Raw genomic sequence first — 16,406 nt, forward strand, 5'->3', positions numbered from 1 at the left:
GCTGCAGTGCAGAGCTCCTCGGCCCTCCCAGCTTCTGCCACCGCGCCTGCGTTTGAGGTGTCTGCAGGAGCCCCGAGGAGAGGACCAGCCGGGACCCCTCAGCTCCCAGCTTGTAGGAGTTGTGTGGACTGCGTGTACAATGTCCACTGTGGGTATCCTGTAGGTCCCAGCTACCTGAGGGCCACGGTCAACATGGTATTGCAGACCCACTATATGCCAGCATAATGTTCCGTGCCGTCCATTCATTGAAACGGGCCTGCAAGATGAGTTTTATTATCCCCATTTTCAAGATGGAAGAACTGAGCCCTGTGGAAGTTACGGAATCTACCTAAGGCAGAGCCTGAACGTCCAAGGCCCACAGTTTGGTTTATACCACAAAGATTAAACATAAGATTTTCCTTCTGAAGTCAATCTCGATTCTTCTATTGGAAGGTGGAAAATAATGGATGTCATCTAGAAAACCTGGAGATTTTGGTATGTGGAACTGTGGGAAATCAGTGGCAGAGGGCCCTGCCTTGAGACAGGCCCCTCAGGCGGGTCCTGGGTCCTGCAGAAAGGCTGCGCAGGGAGTAGGAAGGCAATGCAACCCCAATCCCTACACCAAGCCTGGGTTTGGCCCTGGGCTCTGCAGCCCAGAGGGAAGGACATTTTTACAACTTCTAATGCCCCCTGAAGGTATCTTTTTGTAAATAATCCGTCCAGGGGGGTGCTCTTTTCTAATTCTCACACAGACCATATGTGTGCCAAGGCCTGATCTGTGAGGTCTGATGGCTGCTTCCCTCCTAGCCCTCACCCCCTTTTTGTCACATGCCACAGTGACAGAGAGCTCTCAGAGGTCCAAGGCAGCACAGAGTCTTCTAAGAAAAGGAACCTGAGGTTCATCCAGCTGGCCTTGCCCCACTCTGGATGAGAAGCTGAGCTGCTGTCCTCCAGTCCGAACCTAATCTGATCCTAAGTCTTGGGTTTCTCAAACCCACAGAGGAAGTGCACAGCCATGCGGTGCCAGTGACAAGAGCTCTTGGCTTCTCTGAGTTAGTTTCCTCCTCTAAGATGGAGATAATCTCGACTATTTCATAAGTATATTGTGATGACCCAATAGCAATGTATGTAGAGTCCTCAGTACAGTAGGCCTTCAATAACAGGAAAGTGTTTTCTGCTGGGGGTAAAGCAGGGATGGGGAGAAGCGACCAGAGCTACAGTGAAGAATGTGGGCTGTCCTAGAACACTGTCAGAGAGGCAGGAGACAGCCCCCTCCCAGAAACACCTTGGCAAGAAGAGGCTTCAGTAAGTCTGGCAGCAAAGCCCACCTGCTGCAGAGGGACCTCCCTGGCGCCCCCTTGCCTCGGAGGACCAGTTCTGCTCTGGTTCTCAATCTGTGGCTGGCCGCTGATCCTACTCCCTTCTGGCTGGGGGAGGCAGCATTGCTCAGAGGAAAGCACAGCGGTCTGTTAAGGCAGAAGATCTGAATTTGGGATGACTTATCCATTAGGTACTTTGCAGTGCCTAGCACCCACAATATTTTGGGGGCCAGCAAAAATGTTTGAATTTCTTTTGAAATCAGAGGCAAAAAATAAACTTTGAGGTCAAAGAAAATGTTTTCCTCTATAATTTTAGTATAGAAGCCATAGTATATAGAAGCCAAGGTGCCAGTTACAGAATCTGAAGAAGGAAGAGTTGGGAACTAAGGCACAAGAGTTGGCATCAGTCACTCTCTCCTGTAACCAGCTCTCCTATGGACTTAACTCCATCATCTGGGTCTTCCTCATTCCCAAATTAGGAATCATTTCTTCCTAATAAAAATTTATATAATGCCTTACAATGGACATATCTTCTCTCTTTGGGTAAGGCAGCTGTTTTTAATCCCCATTCTATAAACGAGGAAATCAAGGCTCAGAGAGATTATATATGGTCAAGGTTATATTGCTAGTAAAGGCAGAATGCCTTAGGTCTTCTGGCACCCCATCCAAGGTCCTTTCCATCTGCACCTAGAAGATTTCAAATAAGATCAGGTGTGTACAGGACAGAGCTGTCTGTTGCAGAAGCAGACCTAAAAATAGCATCTGTAGCAGCAAGTGAGTCCCCTGGCTTTTCACCCAAAGAATGCTGAGACAAGCATGCGGTGTTCTGGGAATGGGTTGGGGCGGGGTGGCCCTGGGTGAAGGTAGGCACCATGATAGTGGTTCCAGTGATTCCAGTGGTTCAAGTATAGATTCAAGGTGGAGGGCCATGGGGCAAAGCAAGCCCCACCGCACTAACACACGCCAAAGGATGCCAGCCCTTTGACTTCTTGTCTTATCAGAGCAACTTGGATCTGAGTTCAGACCCCACATCCCAGCCAGATGTCTTAAGGCCGTTTATTTAAGCTTTCTGAGCCTATTTCCTCATCTGCAAAATGGAAATGGCGATAAAACTCAACCCCATGGCGGTTGCAAGCACAAACGAGATGATGCGTGTTAGGACCATAGCACAGTGCCAGGAACACATACGTAGTTTGAATTCCCTGCCACCACAGGCAACTAATGGTCTTTCTCTTCACCATCTTCTTTCTGTTCTACCACTAGGCAGGGAAAAAGACAGTCTTTCAAGTGTCTTTGTGTTTCTAAAGTGCCTTGAATATGTTAGGTTCTTAGCCATATTTTCTGAAAGACAGGCAGAACTTTTCTGCCCTTCTACAAAGCAAACCTTCCATAAAAGCCGTAGCTCTTGTCCACCATAAGTAGTTTTCTCAATGACTTTCAAGGGGCACCAGAAAAACACTTCTGTATGCTCATTAGAGAGGACTGGTTCTTTGGGGGTTGCCCTCTGACTACAAGTCAGGAGAGATGTTGCTCCAGAGGGTGATTTCAGTGGAGGGACTGGGCCAGCAGCCAGAGCAGGAAGGACCAGGAAGGAGGGAGCTGGAGCATGGAAGTTGGAGGCCGAGAGAGAACTATGTATAGTCTGTCCCAGATGCTGTGATAAGAAAGAGAGGAGTGAGGTAGGGGCCAAGGAAGCATTGAAGTCAAAGGCAATCTTGAGCTTGGAATTATTTGGACCGGCTTAACAGGAAAATAAGTTGGGTGAGAAAGAACTGGGGGAACCCCCAGGGAACCAGTCCTCCAGAAGAGGCATACAGAAATATTTCTGTTCCCTTTGAAACAGAAAGAAAAGAAACTTTCCCTTGAAAGTCATCATGAAAATTACTTATGGTGGACAAGTGCTTCTGCTTTATAGATGGTGTGCTTAGTGGAAGGGCAGAAAAGTTCTTGTCTTCCAGAAGATATGGGCATGGTCTTGGCAGTAAGAGAGGAGGTCACGGTAATCTGCTGGAGTTTGAAAATGGGTGGGGGGGGGAGGAATCTCTTTGTAAAAACCTTTTCTTGAAATAGGAAGGAAAGAGGCATAAAGAGGCTAAGGAGTCTGAACCTGCACCATTTAGGATTCTTTGGCTGCAAGCAACAGAAACTGACTTTAGCTATCTTAAGTCTAAAAGGAATTTATTGCCAGGCTATGACCAGGTGGCTCACAGATTTGGAGGGAATGCGGGCAGAACAGACTTGAAAAGGCTAGGACCAGGACAGCTGTGGGAGTCCAGGGAATGGGAAGTAACTGAGAGCCTCCTCAGGGCCTTGCTGCCGGAACAAAGGGGCTTCAATCTTTTTATCACTTCTGCTCAAGTGTAAGAATCAAATTTGCCTAAGTTCAGTCATGCATCCGCATCTTGGCCAGGGAAGGGCCAGCAGGATACCCGGATGTAAGCTCTATCAGCACCCCACATCACAACTGAGAGGTAAGACAGAGAAATCAAAGTGCTGTTACCGTTACCCAAAGGAAAGGAGAGGTTGCTAGGCATCCCCGGAAAAGGGAATGTCCATGGTATGGGGGAAGCAAGGAGCACAGGAAATGTACACCTGACTCGGGGCCCCATAAAGTTCTCAGCCATGAGAAAAGGTGAAGGGGGAAGCACAGAAGCCTTCAGAAAGTAACAGGAAGCTCTGAAAAGTACTGGGACAGGAAGGCCTAGACTGTTGACAAAAATCACTGCTCGTGCTGGGGTGAGTATAGAGCTAGAGACAGGCCAACGTTTTAGGGACTTTGCACAGCTGCGAGCTGTGCTCAGGGATGGATGAACAGTGATAGGGAAGCAGGTGCAATAGGTTATTAAGGATGTCCTTGAATGTTTATTAAATGCCTCTGAGGAGTGGAAAGTGGTACCAGTGGAGGGGGAAGAGGCATCAGGCCCCAGGGAAATGGTCAAGTTGACTGCAGTTTTATCAGAAGGTTTGCTACCCAACATGTCCATGTGGGAAAGGGGTGCGTACTTGTCACAGAGCTCTCAAAATAATGTCTGTTCCTACTTTAGGGATATTTAAAAGTCATGTCCTCTCTCTTTTTTTCAGTCATCAAAAAGAAAATGCAGTGGATAAGAACTATGCAGTATTCATGAACGCCTCGAGCCTGAAAATGAGGAACTCACCATTCTGTGATAATATGAATTCACCCATAAAGCATTACGACATTAACATGTGTGCAGTAAGGTAGCCTGGAAAATGAGTGCAGGTTCATGAGACTAGCAGTAAATTAAGGGGGCGGGGGAGGCCAATGCTAAAAGAAATCAAAGTGAAAATATGAACATACATTGGAACTACACTACTTCACAGCTGTAAGTGTGAGTTTAACTGTGAAGGTTGTAAATTTGGGGAGGGCTAGAGTTGATTATGAAACTTGGGAATCATGGGGAGAGCCAGCCCCATCCGCAGCTGCTCTCATTTCCCACTCAGCAGTCAGCCCAGGTGCTGGGCAAATTTGAAAGAATTTCTGCCCTGGAGATTAGAAACCAAACTCCAAGATAGTCACCTCCCCTCCGTGCCTCCCTTTGCCAGGATACAAGGAGCTTAGTCGTCTGAGGGGGGACAAAGGAGTATTGTTAAGGCGAGCCTGGTTATGAGAAGGCTTTGCAACTAAAAGCTTTTATGCTGCTATCTAAGCCCTTCTGCCTGGGGGACACTGGGTGCCTGTCCCAACTTCACTATATCAGTTCAAAGAGAAATTTCAGCCTGACGCAGTGATAGCAGAAGGATATCTTAGGACTCAGCAACATTAATAGGTTAAGAAATTCTATCACAACATCTCATCCAAGACCCAATTCCTGGCCCCACTAGGTCCTGAGCTGGGTTAGAGTGGGAGAATCTTGCTTTTTGTAGATCTGAGACAAAAGAGTTGTCCCATAGGAGCTGGCTGAGAAGCAGCCCAGCTTGGGAGGGGGGAATGGGGGCAGGTGGGGCAGTGGTATTGGGATTGTATCACCGAGGGTAGGATAAAATCTGTTTCAATTCTTTTTACCCCCTTTGTCCTAGCCCTTCTAGGAGAACTCTGCCACCTTCGGGAAAGGTTGTGTAAGCCTGAGGGGTTGAGGATCTCAGGGACTCCATCTGGTCTGGGGAATTAGTTCAGGTGAGGTGTCCTATTAGTCTTAGATGCTAACTGATTAAGAAGTTATATATTTAATGTCTTCTCTTCTCTAGTCCTGTGCTGTTGTGAGGACTGGAATCCTGACTTCAAGTAAATTGTTATTCAATGTAACAACCTTAATGTACCATGCACTGTGCTAAGGATTAGGGTCATAGTGGTGAAAAGATTGAGACCTAAGCATATGGATATGGGAACAATACACAACAGTCTCTAACTCAGTATTACCCAATGCTCCTAGTGACTTAAATTTTGTACCTCCCGTGGAAGGGCATGTGATTATTTGTGTTCTCAGATGGAGCTGTTTCCATGCCAAGCTTTATCTCTACCACACTTGATTTGTAAAGTAAACTCTCAGGCACTGGCTCAAAATTGACTAGTATTTACAAATTTATACACTTCTTTCTGTCAAGAGACTCTTTACCCTCTTTCTTGTCCACGGCTTAGGTCAAGGGTTTGCTTTCTCTTGTGCCCTTCAGCAAGTACAGACTTGGGAAGGGGTATTGCCATCTTTACTGGATTTTTCCATATCTGTGAGCAGTAATGTCAGGTACAGAGCTGTGATCTCCCCGGGGAATACAGCAGAGGGGTACAGGGACAGAGAGGGAACAATAGTGGGGTTCCCAACGGAAAAAGGAAGACCACAGAGGGGATAAGTGCTTTGTTCTGGACCTGCCTGTCTGTTCAGAGTGCACAGGCTAAGAAGGGAACTGGTTGCTCGAGGCCTCATCTTGACCTGGTAAGTGCCCTTGTGGGCAGTTGTATGATGGGAGATTAACACTACACCATATCCTGGAGCGTTAACTATTTAAGTCCAAATTCATGTTGTAGGAAAACATTGGACCCGGTGGGTCCCACCCCCGTCCTAACTGAATGGAGCTGGATGATGGCCTGAAACTCTAAGAATGTCAAAGGAAGGTTCACGAGGGTCTCTGGTGCTGCAGTCCAGGATAAACGTGGGTGAGTGTGGAGGAGTGAGAAGGGGTACAGGGAAGGAACAGGGGCTCCAGACTTTCTCCCTGAAATCATCTGCCATGCTGCTCCCGCCCAGAACCTCACAAAGTCAAGCCTCTGGACTACACCCAACTAGCTTCACATTCCTTCTTTCCTCAAGTGGAGACCACGGCTGAATATGACATTTCACTTGCAAGATGTAAAAGGGGCTTGGATTAGAACTAGGCCTAACTTAACTCTGTCCCCAGACTTGTGTCGTTCCTTCAAGACCTGGACAACTTCCAGACCACAAGAACATGGTGTATAATAGGAATCCAGTTGCTGTCGTGGTCATAGCTTAATTGCTCTGAAGAGGTAACAGGACCCAGGCAATATCAAAAGCATGTGAGTCCCCTCTGATCTCGGCATTGGTCCTCAGCTCGCCCCCTTGCCAAATCCCTGCCCAGGATCTTCACCAGCTGGAAACCGTGAGTTGGCATTAAACTTGAAAGATGGGAAGTTATGAGGGCAAATTCTGGTTCTCCGACGGGCAGATTGTGGCTTTATTGAGTTAGTTGTCAACTTCTCTGAATCTCAGTTTTCTACTTTACTGATGAGATCAATATTTTTAAAACATTTTAATAGCTTTATTAGAAAAATGATTCATATTCCTTATAAAACATTCATTCACATAATATAAAAAGAACAAAGCAAAAACTAAAAACGTTACACCAAATTTCTACACCCAAAGATAATCATTGTTAATATTTGGCAGAAAAAGTCTTCTACCCATATTTACATACATATAGTTTTATACATATAGTTTTATATAAAGTCAATTATATTATACTTTTCTAGAAATTGTTTCACTTGACATTAAGTAATGAATATTTTTCCATGTCAATAATTCTTCAACGTAAATTTTAATGGCTGCATAGTATTTTATTTTCTGGATGAATTTTAATAACTTATTTACTAGGTTCCAACTGATGGACATTTAGGTTATATCTTTTTGTCTTTACTTTGTTATTATTGCTGCTATAAATATTTGGGGCCACACGGTCTTTTCAAGCATCCTTCTCCTAACAAGAAAAATATTGAATGATGTAGCTCAAGGAACGACACAAGAATCATAAAACTCTGTCAGTGAGAACAGGAATTTGGAGTGGAGGAAAAGGTCCTAGAAAATTTTTAGTGATCTTTACCTCCATAAATGGTTTCCAATCTTATGTACATTACTACATATGTACATTACTATTCCACTGGCTTGAGTGGCAAGTATATTTAGGGAAATTTCTCATTCCGGATATTCCAATGGATTTATTTCTTTTTCTAAAATTTAATTAATTAATTTGGTTGCACCGGGTCTTAGTTGCGGCAGACGGGCTCCTTAGTTGGGGCATGCGAACTCGTAGTTGCGGCATGTGCGTGGGATCTAGTTCCCTGACCAGGGATCGAACCTGGGCCCTCTGCACTGGGAGCACAGAGTCTCAACAACTGCACCACCAGGGAAGTCCCCACCAATGAATTTATTTCAACACTAAGATTTTGCTTCCCAAAAGAATCATGTTCTTCCCAAGAGTGTCTTTGTTCCAGAGATCCTGGGTCCACGTAGGCACAACCCCCTGTGCCCTGCAGGGAAATTCCTGCTTGCAGGTTCAGGCAATTCCAGATGCCATCTGAATGTTTATCCAGTGGCCAATGGGACAATGCATAGTGCTTGGAAGGAGCAGCAGTCACGTCTCACTCCCAGAGCAATGCCTGTTGGTTTCCCATCCTAGGAATCGGCGTGTTCTGCTCCATCGCTTACCTCCCTTTTTTTGTTTTTTTTGTTTTTTTTTTTTTTGCGGTACGCGGGCCTCTCACTGTTGTGGCCTCTTCCGTTGCGGAGCACAGGCTCCGGATGCGCAGGCTCAGCGGCCATGGCTCACGGGCCCAGCCGCTCCGCGGCACGTGGGATCTTCCCGGACCGGGGCACGAACCCGTGTCCCCTGCATCGGCAGGCAGACTCTCAACCACTGCGCCACCAGGGAAGCCCACCTCCCTTCTTATGTACAAGACCTGTCTGTAGGCTCTACCTGATTCCTTTGGGTGGACCCAACTCTGTAAGAAGAAAAGGACTAGTGTTCCCTCTTCTGGACCTGAACCAGGAAATTGAGAACCTAGAAATGTGGATATTTCTTTTTGGAAAGGTGCACTGTCCACAGGACCTCTCTGAAAACTCCAAAGCTCACTTTTACATGAGGAAAGCTCCCAATAGGTGGATTCCCTCAGTGCTCTGAGTCAAGCAGTCTGGTTCCAGCTCCGTGTCCCATCACTTTATTTGTGATGGAGTAAAGATGATTCTAAACGCTCAGCTTGGACTTTGTGCAGAAGAGACTCTTCCTGTGCCCTCCTCTTATGGCACAGTTGGGTGAGAGAGACCTGGAAAAAGTGCCAAGCTGATGATCTGTGCATGCTGGATCCAGGCAGCTGGGAAAAAGGAGAATGTTCTTTCCATCTATCCCTACTTCACCTTAGTCTTTTAATACCACTAAATTCTCCTATCCCCTTCCCTGAAACTATGTAAAATTGAACAAGGACAAAGGATACAGAGTTTAAAGTCTCCACTTTAGGCAGAGCTTAAAGCTTCGTTAATCACCACTTTTCAAAGTGACCAAAGCCTGCAGCGGTCCGAGGAGAAGGGAGCAGATCTAGCCCTAGGTGTGGCTGGGAGCAAGAATGCTGGGGCTCAGGGTCCTTTAGGAAAATAAGCCATGCCGACCACTAGATGGCGCTGAGCAATAGCCTCCGACGTCCTGGCGGGTCCTGGGTCACACCCAGGACTCTGAGACGGAAGACACGTTTGTCATCTGGACTAAACCCCCTTCACAAGAAGGAGTTGGCAACAACAGCTTCCAGTAGGATATGAGCCCTGACGCTTCTGGTAAAAACCCCGAGCCCGAGCACAACGATCAGAAGCACAGGAAGCAAAGGTCTGATTGATCAAAGGAGACCTCCTGTTTTCATCCCAAACCACCCAGGTGTGGGGCAAGGGCTGCAACGGCTATGCCTTCATGCCTTCTCATTCATTCAGGTATTTCACATCTTCCCTTCTCTGTGAATGCTGGGGTGTTTGCTGGCCCAGTATTACAGCCACCCTGGAAGGCGCCCTGCAGGGGAGCAAGGTATCCCTGAAGCAGAGGGAACTCCAAGCCCTGCCCCACCCCGGTTCATAGGCCTCTTCCAGTCAGGAGAAGCAGCTGCTTAGAGGGGAAGCCAAGGGGCTCCCCAGGCTGCTATAGCACCTGCCACCTACTTGGAGCTGGTCCCTGCCCAGCCCGTCCTGCCCCCTGATGTGAGCTGCCATTGTTTTCATCTGTGATGAAAGCTAATGGAGAAATAAGACAGCTGGTTTCAAACCATGATGTTGCAAGTTCTAAAATGATCTAGAATCCCAGTTAGATGACTGGATTTACCAGGTTCTCATTCCCTGAGCTCCATCAGCTCCCAACTCAGCTTCCCTTTCTCCCTCCCTGCCATCTCCTTTCCCCCCTCTCGGCCCCTATCCTACCCAGCCCCCATCCGCCTGGCTCTCTCTTGCTTGGGGAGCCCACAGCTGCACTGGACAGATCATTTTGCACTGATATATGTTGTCATTACATCAGCTCTACCCTGTGTTCCCCTCTGGGGCTGTTGCTGCTCTCTGAGAAGATCACTGGAGTGTTGGAATATGATGTATGACAAACCAGTCAATACCAGGCACCCTACGGGTCCTAAGGAGCCGGGAAATACAGAGCCCTGAGCCTGAATGCATGTTTTTTTTGTTTTGTTTTTTTTGCGGTACGCGGGCCTCTCACTGCTGTGGCCTCTTCCGTTGCGGAGCACAGGCTCCGGACACGCAGGCTCAGCGGCCATGGCTCACGGGCCCAGCCGCTTCACGGCATGTGGGATCTTCCCGGACCGGGGCACGAACCCGCGTCCCCTGCATCGGCAGGAGGACTCTCAACCGCTGCGCCACCAGGGAAGCCCTGAATGCATGTTTTTAGTAAGTGTCCCCAGGATTTCGTGATGGGGAATCACTGCCTACCTTCTCACTGGAATCCTTCTCCTTCAGGCCCTCCTTCCACCTCATCCTCTTAGTAGTTAGTTTCCAGGTCCCTAGTCTTTGCACATCTTCCTAGTCTTTTACCCCTTTATACCTTCACATTCCCTCCTCATTTAACAACACTTACTAGGTGCCTATCATATGCCATGCAAAGGTGGAGACCTTTATCTCCACCCCTCAGGGCAGATAAGAATCCTGCTCTCTGTTTTCCAAACGCAGAACCCCTCCACCCGCTTCCTCCGCCTGGCTCTCTTTGGCTCCAGAGCCCACAGCTGCACTGGACGGATCATTTGTGGGGATACAGGTGGTAATTGCATCGGTTCTTCCCTGTGTTCCCCACTGGGAAGAGCCTGGATTCAATGGCAGGTATGTCTGCTTCTGAAGCCTGTGCCCTGCGTTCATCCGTCACACTTGCCACAGTCTGTTTCCTCGCACAGTGCCTGGAAGATAGGAAGTGCTCCATAAATACTTGTTAGTGAGTAGCTGGAGGAATAAATGAAAGAGAGATCCACACTCAACGTTAGGATACACCCACCCAATACACACACACACACACACACACACACACACACACACACAGAATTCTGCCTCTGGGCCTTCTCGTTTCCTTCCTACCCTGCACCTCTCTGCAAGTCCCATCACTGTCCTCTCAGCCTCACTTGGATGATAACTGAGCCTCTGTGACCCAGCCCATGGTTGCTCTGGCTGGTCCCAGAGATTCAGCAGTAGAAATAGCCTCCCGAAAGCTACCAAGCTCTGCCCCTGCTCCTGAGGCATAAGGCTGGACCAGGACTGGCTCTAGGGCTCCTGAGAATCTGAGGCCCCTCCCCCCTCTCCTCTTTGCTCTCCTTCTTTCCCTTTGCTCTCCTTCCAACAGCAACTGAGAACCAGGCCCTGAAGGCAGAAGAAGGGTTGCTTTGATTTGGGAGGGTTTCCATGAGGCAGGATGGATCTCTGGAGCCCAGAGCCCTGCTCAGAGAAAACAAGTGGGGTTAGGAAGTGAGGTCTCTAGAAGGCCCAGGACATGGGGAGGATGAACCGTCAAACATTTCACCAGCTCTCCTAGAGTTATTGCTGTCTCTCAAGCTATCTTGCTTAACTATTGCAATCCTGCAACAAAGAGAATTCTCTGGGAGCAGATACCACCTCTGGACCTAGTAGAGGAGATACCGAGAGAGGGACGTAGGAGAGTATCTGGTAAACATTAGACCTCCAGCAAATACCTGTTCAAAGAATGCATAAGAAAAGCTACCATTTATACAGCACTTGCTAAGTGTCAGACACGTACTATCTCACTGAACCCTCTCAACAAGCCTAAGATGTGAGAATTATTATCACCATTTTACAAACAAAAATTAACTCAGAAAGCTTAAGCAACCATCCCAAGGTTACATCAGCACATATGTGGGAAAGCTGGGACTTGAACTGCGGCCTGGCCGGTTCCAAGGTCCCCATTCCTTCCCACAGTGCTGTCCGGGGAACCAGGCACAGACTAGGATGCTGTGATATTGACTCTGGAGGAATTTCTTTTTTAACTATTTCAGTCTAAACGGTATGGTGTATGGATATAAATGGACTCTCCTCTCACTCCTAGAGTGGTTAGTTAGCACCTGAAGTGCTCTAATCAGGAATCTGCACTCTAGAGGGTGGTTACATAAACACTTCAAACGCCATCAAAATGTACACTAGCGGGCTGGATGTGCTTGAAGGATGCTAGAAATAATCTTTCACTGGTGAAATGAGTGGCTTTCAAAATATGGAAGTAGCCAGAAAGATGATGATGAATGATGTGTGAGAACCAGACCAGGCCAACTCCCCAACTCCCTGGAAGCGGGTTGTGGGACTTTTGGTGCTGGCTTGCTGATAAATGTTTGTACATTTGGCAGACTTTGGCCTTGGCCATGTTTAATGCCCCACCTGTAGGAGGTAATGGAAAGGGGACAAGAGGCCTCCACTCACCTCTCATCGCTAGTGACTGGAAATATAAGAACTGACAATTGCCAAAGGGCCAAAGGAGTTCAGATCTGTTCACAACAGGTGCCTATCCAGGCCTGATGCTCTTCTCGGAAGAGTAAGAGGAGGCCCTCAGCTTCCGTGGCCCAACTGAGCCTTTGACTCCAGGCACATTATGACTTTCTCCCCTTCTCGGTGCTGTCAGGCCACTTGTAATAATAAGCTAACATCAAATAGAAACGAGCTTCAGGTGTTGTGGGTACCATCTCTCCGTGAATCCTTAGAGGGGTCTGGAGGCTCAGAGCCTTTCTCTCAGCTCCCACCCAGCCCTGCCTGCTCCCCTCCCTCTCCCACGACAGCACCCATCCAACATGGCTTTTTTTTTCTTTACCTCAGTTTTGCAAAGTTCCCCCTTTGCTGTGGTGACTCCCTCATAATCCTGCCTTTTCCTCCAACTCTCAGATATTATGACCTGAAGGGTAGCTGTGCCGAGGAAATAATTTCCCCACTTTACAACAGGACAAACTGAGGCAGGAAGCAAGGAGATGGTTTATCCAAGCTTATAGTTGGGCAGCTAATAGAATCCCTGGAACAACTTGAAAGTCAGCTACCATGAATGAATGAATGAATGAATGAAATGGTGGCAGGGAGGGAAGAAGAGAGGGACATTGGCGTCAGCAGATACTATCATCTGATTCGGCAGCGGCCATGGTTTGACTCTGTCTCAGTCCATGGAGGGCTGTATAGAAAGTGCTTTAAGGACTTCCCTGGTGGCGCAGTGGTTAAGAATCTGCCTGCCAATGCAGGGGACACGGGTTCGAGCCCCGGTGCAGGAAGATCCCACATGCCGTGGAGTAACTAAGCCCGTGCGCCGCAACAATTGAGCCTGCGCTCTAGAGCCCGCGAGCCACAACTACTGAAGCCCATGTGCCTAGAGCCCGTGCTCCGCAACAAGAGAAGCCACCGCACCGCAACGAAGAGTAGCCCCCACTCGCCACAACTAGAGAAAGCCCGCGTGCAGCAACGAAGACCCAGCGCAGCCAAAAATAAAAATAAATAAATAAATAAAATTTTAAAAACAAAGAAAGTGCTTTAAGACAAAAAGATTGTGGGGAAAAGACAGTGTCTCAGACATTCCAACCCTTGATCCCAGAGTTAAGTTAGGGGTAGGTCACCCTGAAGGTCCAAAAGAATTCATCCTGGGGGAGGCGTGGCGTGGGAGCTGTGGTTGAGGGCACTGCTGGGGAGCCAGGCCTCACTGGAGCCTGAACAGCTGCCCCTGATGATTGGGGACCAATGAGAGGGCAGGTGGAGGAGACATCAGAAACCCAGCCAGAGCTCGGGGGAGGCAGGCAGGACCTTTCTGGGCTGCTAGCATTGGGTGGCTGGGGCAGGCAGAGGAGGCGACTGTAGCAAAGAAGGCTGGTGGGACAATCCCTAGCATTCGATGGGAAACTGCTCTGCCTGTGCGCATCCTTGCCAGCCTGCTTATTGATTACCTGCAGCCCCCAAAGAATGCCAGGGTCTAGGGCTGTGGGAGTCACTTTCTCCCTGGAGTGGAGGAGGGGGCAGGCCCATCCTCCTCCAGGCATCCATTCTCCCTGGGGAGTACTAGGTAGGGACTTATAACAGTAAATAGGAGAGCTATAAAACTGAGCTCTAAAGGGCATTATTGGGACAACTGGGGAAATGTAACTATCGCCTGTACAGTCAGTGATAGTATTGTGTTGATAAATTTTGTAAGTGTGATGATATTAGGAAAACATGCTTGTTCTTAGGAGGAACATGCTGAAGTATCCATGGGCAAAAGGTCATGATGTGTACAACTAAGTCACAAATGGAAAAAAATATATATATATATTCACACACACACACACACACACACACATATACATGGAGAGAAAAAAAGAATCAGGGAGGGAAAGTAAACGTAACAATGTGTTAACAATTGGTAAATCTAGGTGAAGAGTATATGGGTGTTTAATGCACAGTTTTTTGCAACTTCTATAGGTTTGAAAATTTCAAAATAAAAAGTTGGGGGGAGATTTGAGGGAAGAAGAATAGCTATCACTTATTGAACAATGATCAGGTCCCAATATTTATGTAACTCTATTATCTGATTTAATCCTCAAACCAGCTCCAGAGGGAGATATTGTGATTCTCACATTAAAGATATGGAAACCGAATCCCAGAGATGCTAACGAACTCGCCCAAGTTTACAGAGCAGGGATTGAAACAGAGCCCAAAGCAAGGGGAGGGTCATGCAGAGGAGTGTCGGCTAACACTTTATTGAGACTTTCTGTGTGCTGGCAGTGTTTTAAAATCGTCCGTGTGTTTAACTCATTTCATCCTCCCTCTCTAAAAGCTTTGTGCTTTGTGATAAATCACTTCATCGTCGCCGCTGGGAGGGAACAAAGGGGCACTCAAACACACGGACAGAAGTGTAGGTTGGTGCAGTCTCCTTTGAGGGCAGTTGGGCAGCATCTAATGAAATTTAAAATTCACATTGTGTTTACACGCAACAATTCCACTTCTAAGTGTTAAACCATAAAGATAGTCATATATGTGGACCAAGAAGTATGTAAAGAGATACTCATTGCAGCAAGGTATACAATAGCCAAGGACTGGAAACATCCTAATTATCCATCATTAGGAATGCTAGGTAACCATTTAAAAAAGTAAGGCAAATGAACAAACATAACAAAACAGAAACAGAGTTATAGGTACAGAGAACAAACAGGTGGTTGCCAGAGGGGAGGAGGGTGGGGGAAGGAAAGAAATAGGTGAGGGAGATTAAGAGGTACGAATTTCCAGTTGCAAAATAAATGACTCACGAGTATGAAATACACAGTGTGGGGAATATAGTCAATAACTATGGAATATCTTTTTATGGTGATTTATCATAACTAGACTTATTATAGCGATCATTTTGAAACATATAGAAATATCGAATCACTATGTTGTATAACAGGAACTCATACAGTGTTGTAGGTCAATTATACCTCAAACACAAAGTAATTCACAAACAAACTCCTAGAAAAAGAGGTCAGATTTGTGGTTATCAGAGGCAGGGTGGGGCGGGGGGGGGGGATTGGATGAAGGTGGTCAAAAGGTACAAACTCCCAGTTATAAGATAAATAAGTACTAGGGGTGTAATGGACAACATGATAAATACAATGAACGCTGCTGTGTGTTACTCATGAAAGTTGTTAAGAGAGTAACCCCTAAGAGTTCTCATCACAAGGAAAAAATTTTATTTCTATTTCTTTAATTTTGTATCTGTATGAGATGAGGGATGTTCACTAAACTATTTGAGATGAAGGATGTTCACTAAACTTATTTCATGATGTACGTAAGTCAAGTAATGCCGCACACCTTAAACTTATACAGTGCCATATATCAATTGTATCTCAATAAAACTGGGGGAAAAAAGTAAGGCATCTCTAAGTGTGCTGACGTGTCACACTTAGAGTCCAGGAATGGTGAAGACAAGAGAAAAAAGCCTTCCTCAGTATTGAAAGGGATATATAAAAATATATATATGAATACACATGCATTTATGAAGACATGAATACTTATGTATGTTTTATATCTTGAAGGAATACACACGAAAATTTACAACAGTAGCTGCTTTTGAGGGGGAGTGATCTAGGGGACAAGAGACAGGGCAGGAGGAAGGCTTACTATTCATTGTTAGCCCTTCTGTATTATTTGAAATTTATACTATGTGCATGATTACCTGTTCAAAATCAGTGAGTGCATGCATGCATGCATGAATGAATGAATGAATGAACAAACGAGTCTCCCTTACAAACTCCACAGGACTTGCTTTTGGGCTTCCTTAGGCAACCACTTCCAGTGTTGAAGGGGACAGCAGAGGCTAGTGTCCCACAGTCTGGGGCTGTTCTATTCCAATCCTCAGGAGCTATGAATCCATTTGCAAGCTCAGCCCCCGAAGTCCCACTGACCCAGTTGAATTTTCTCC

This window comes from Orcinus orca, chromosome 2 (genome assembly GCF_937001465.1).
Source record: "Orcinus orca chromosome 2, mOrcOrc1.1, whole genome shotgun sequence".
Lineage (NCBI taxonomy): Eukaryota > Metazoa > Chordata > Mammalia > Artiodactyla > Delphinidae > Orcinus > Orcinus orca.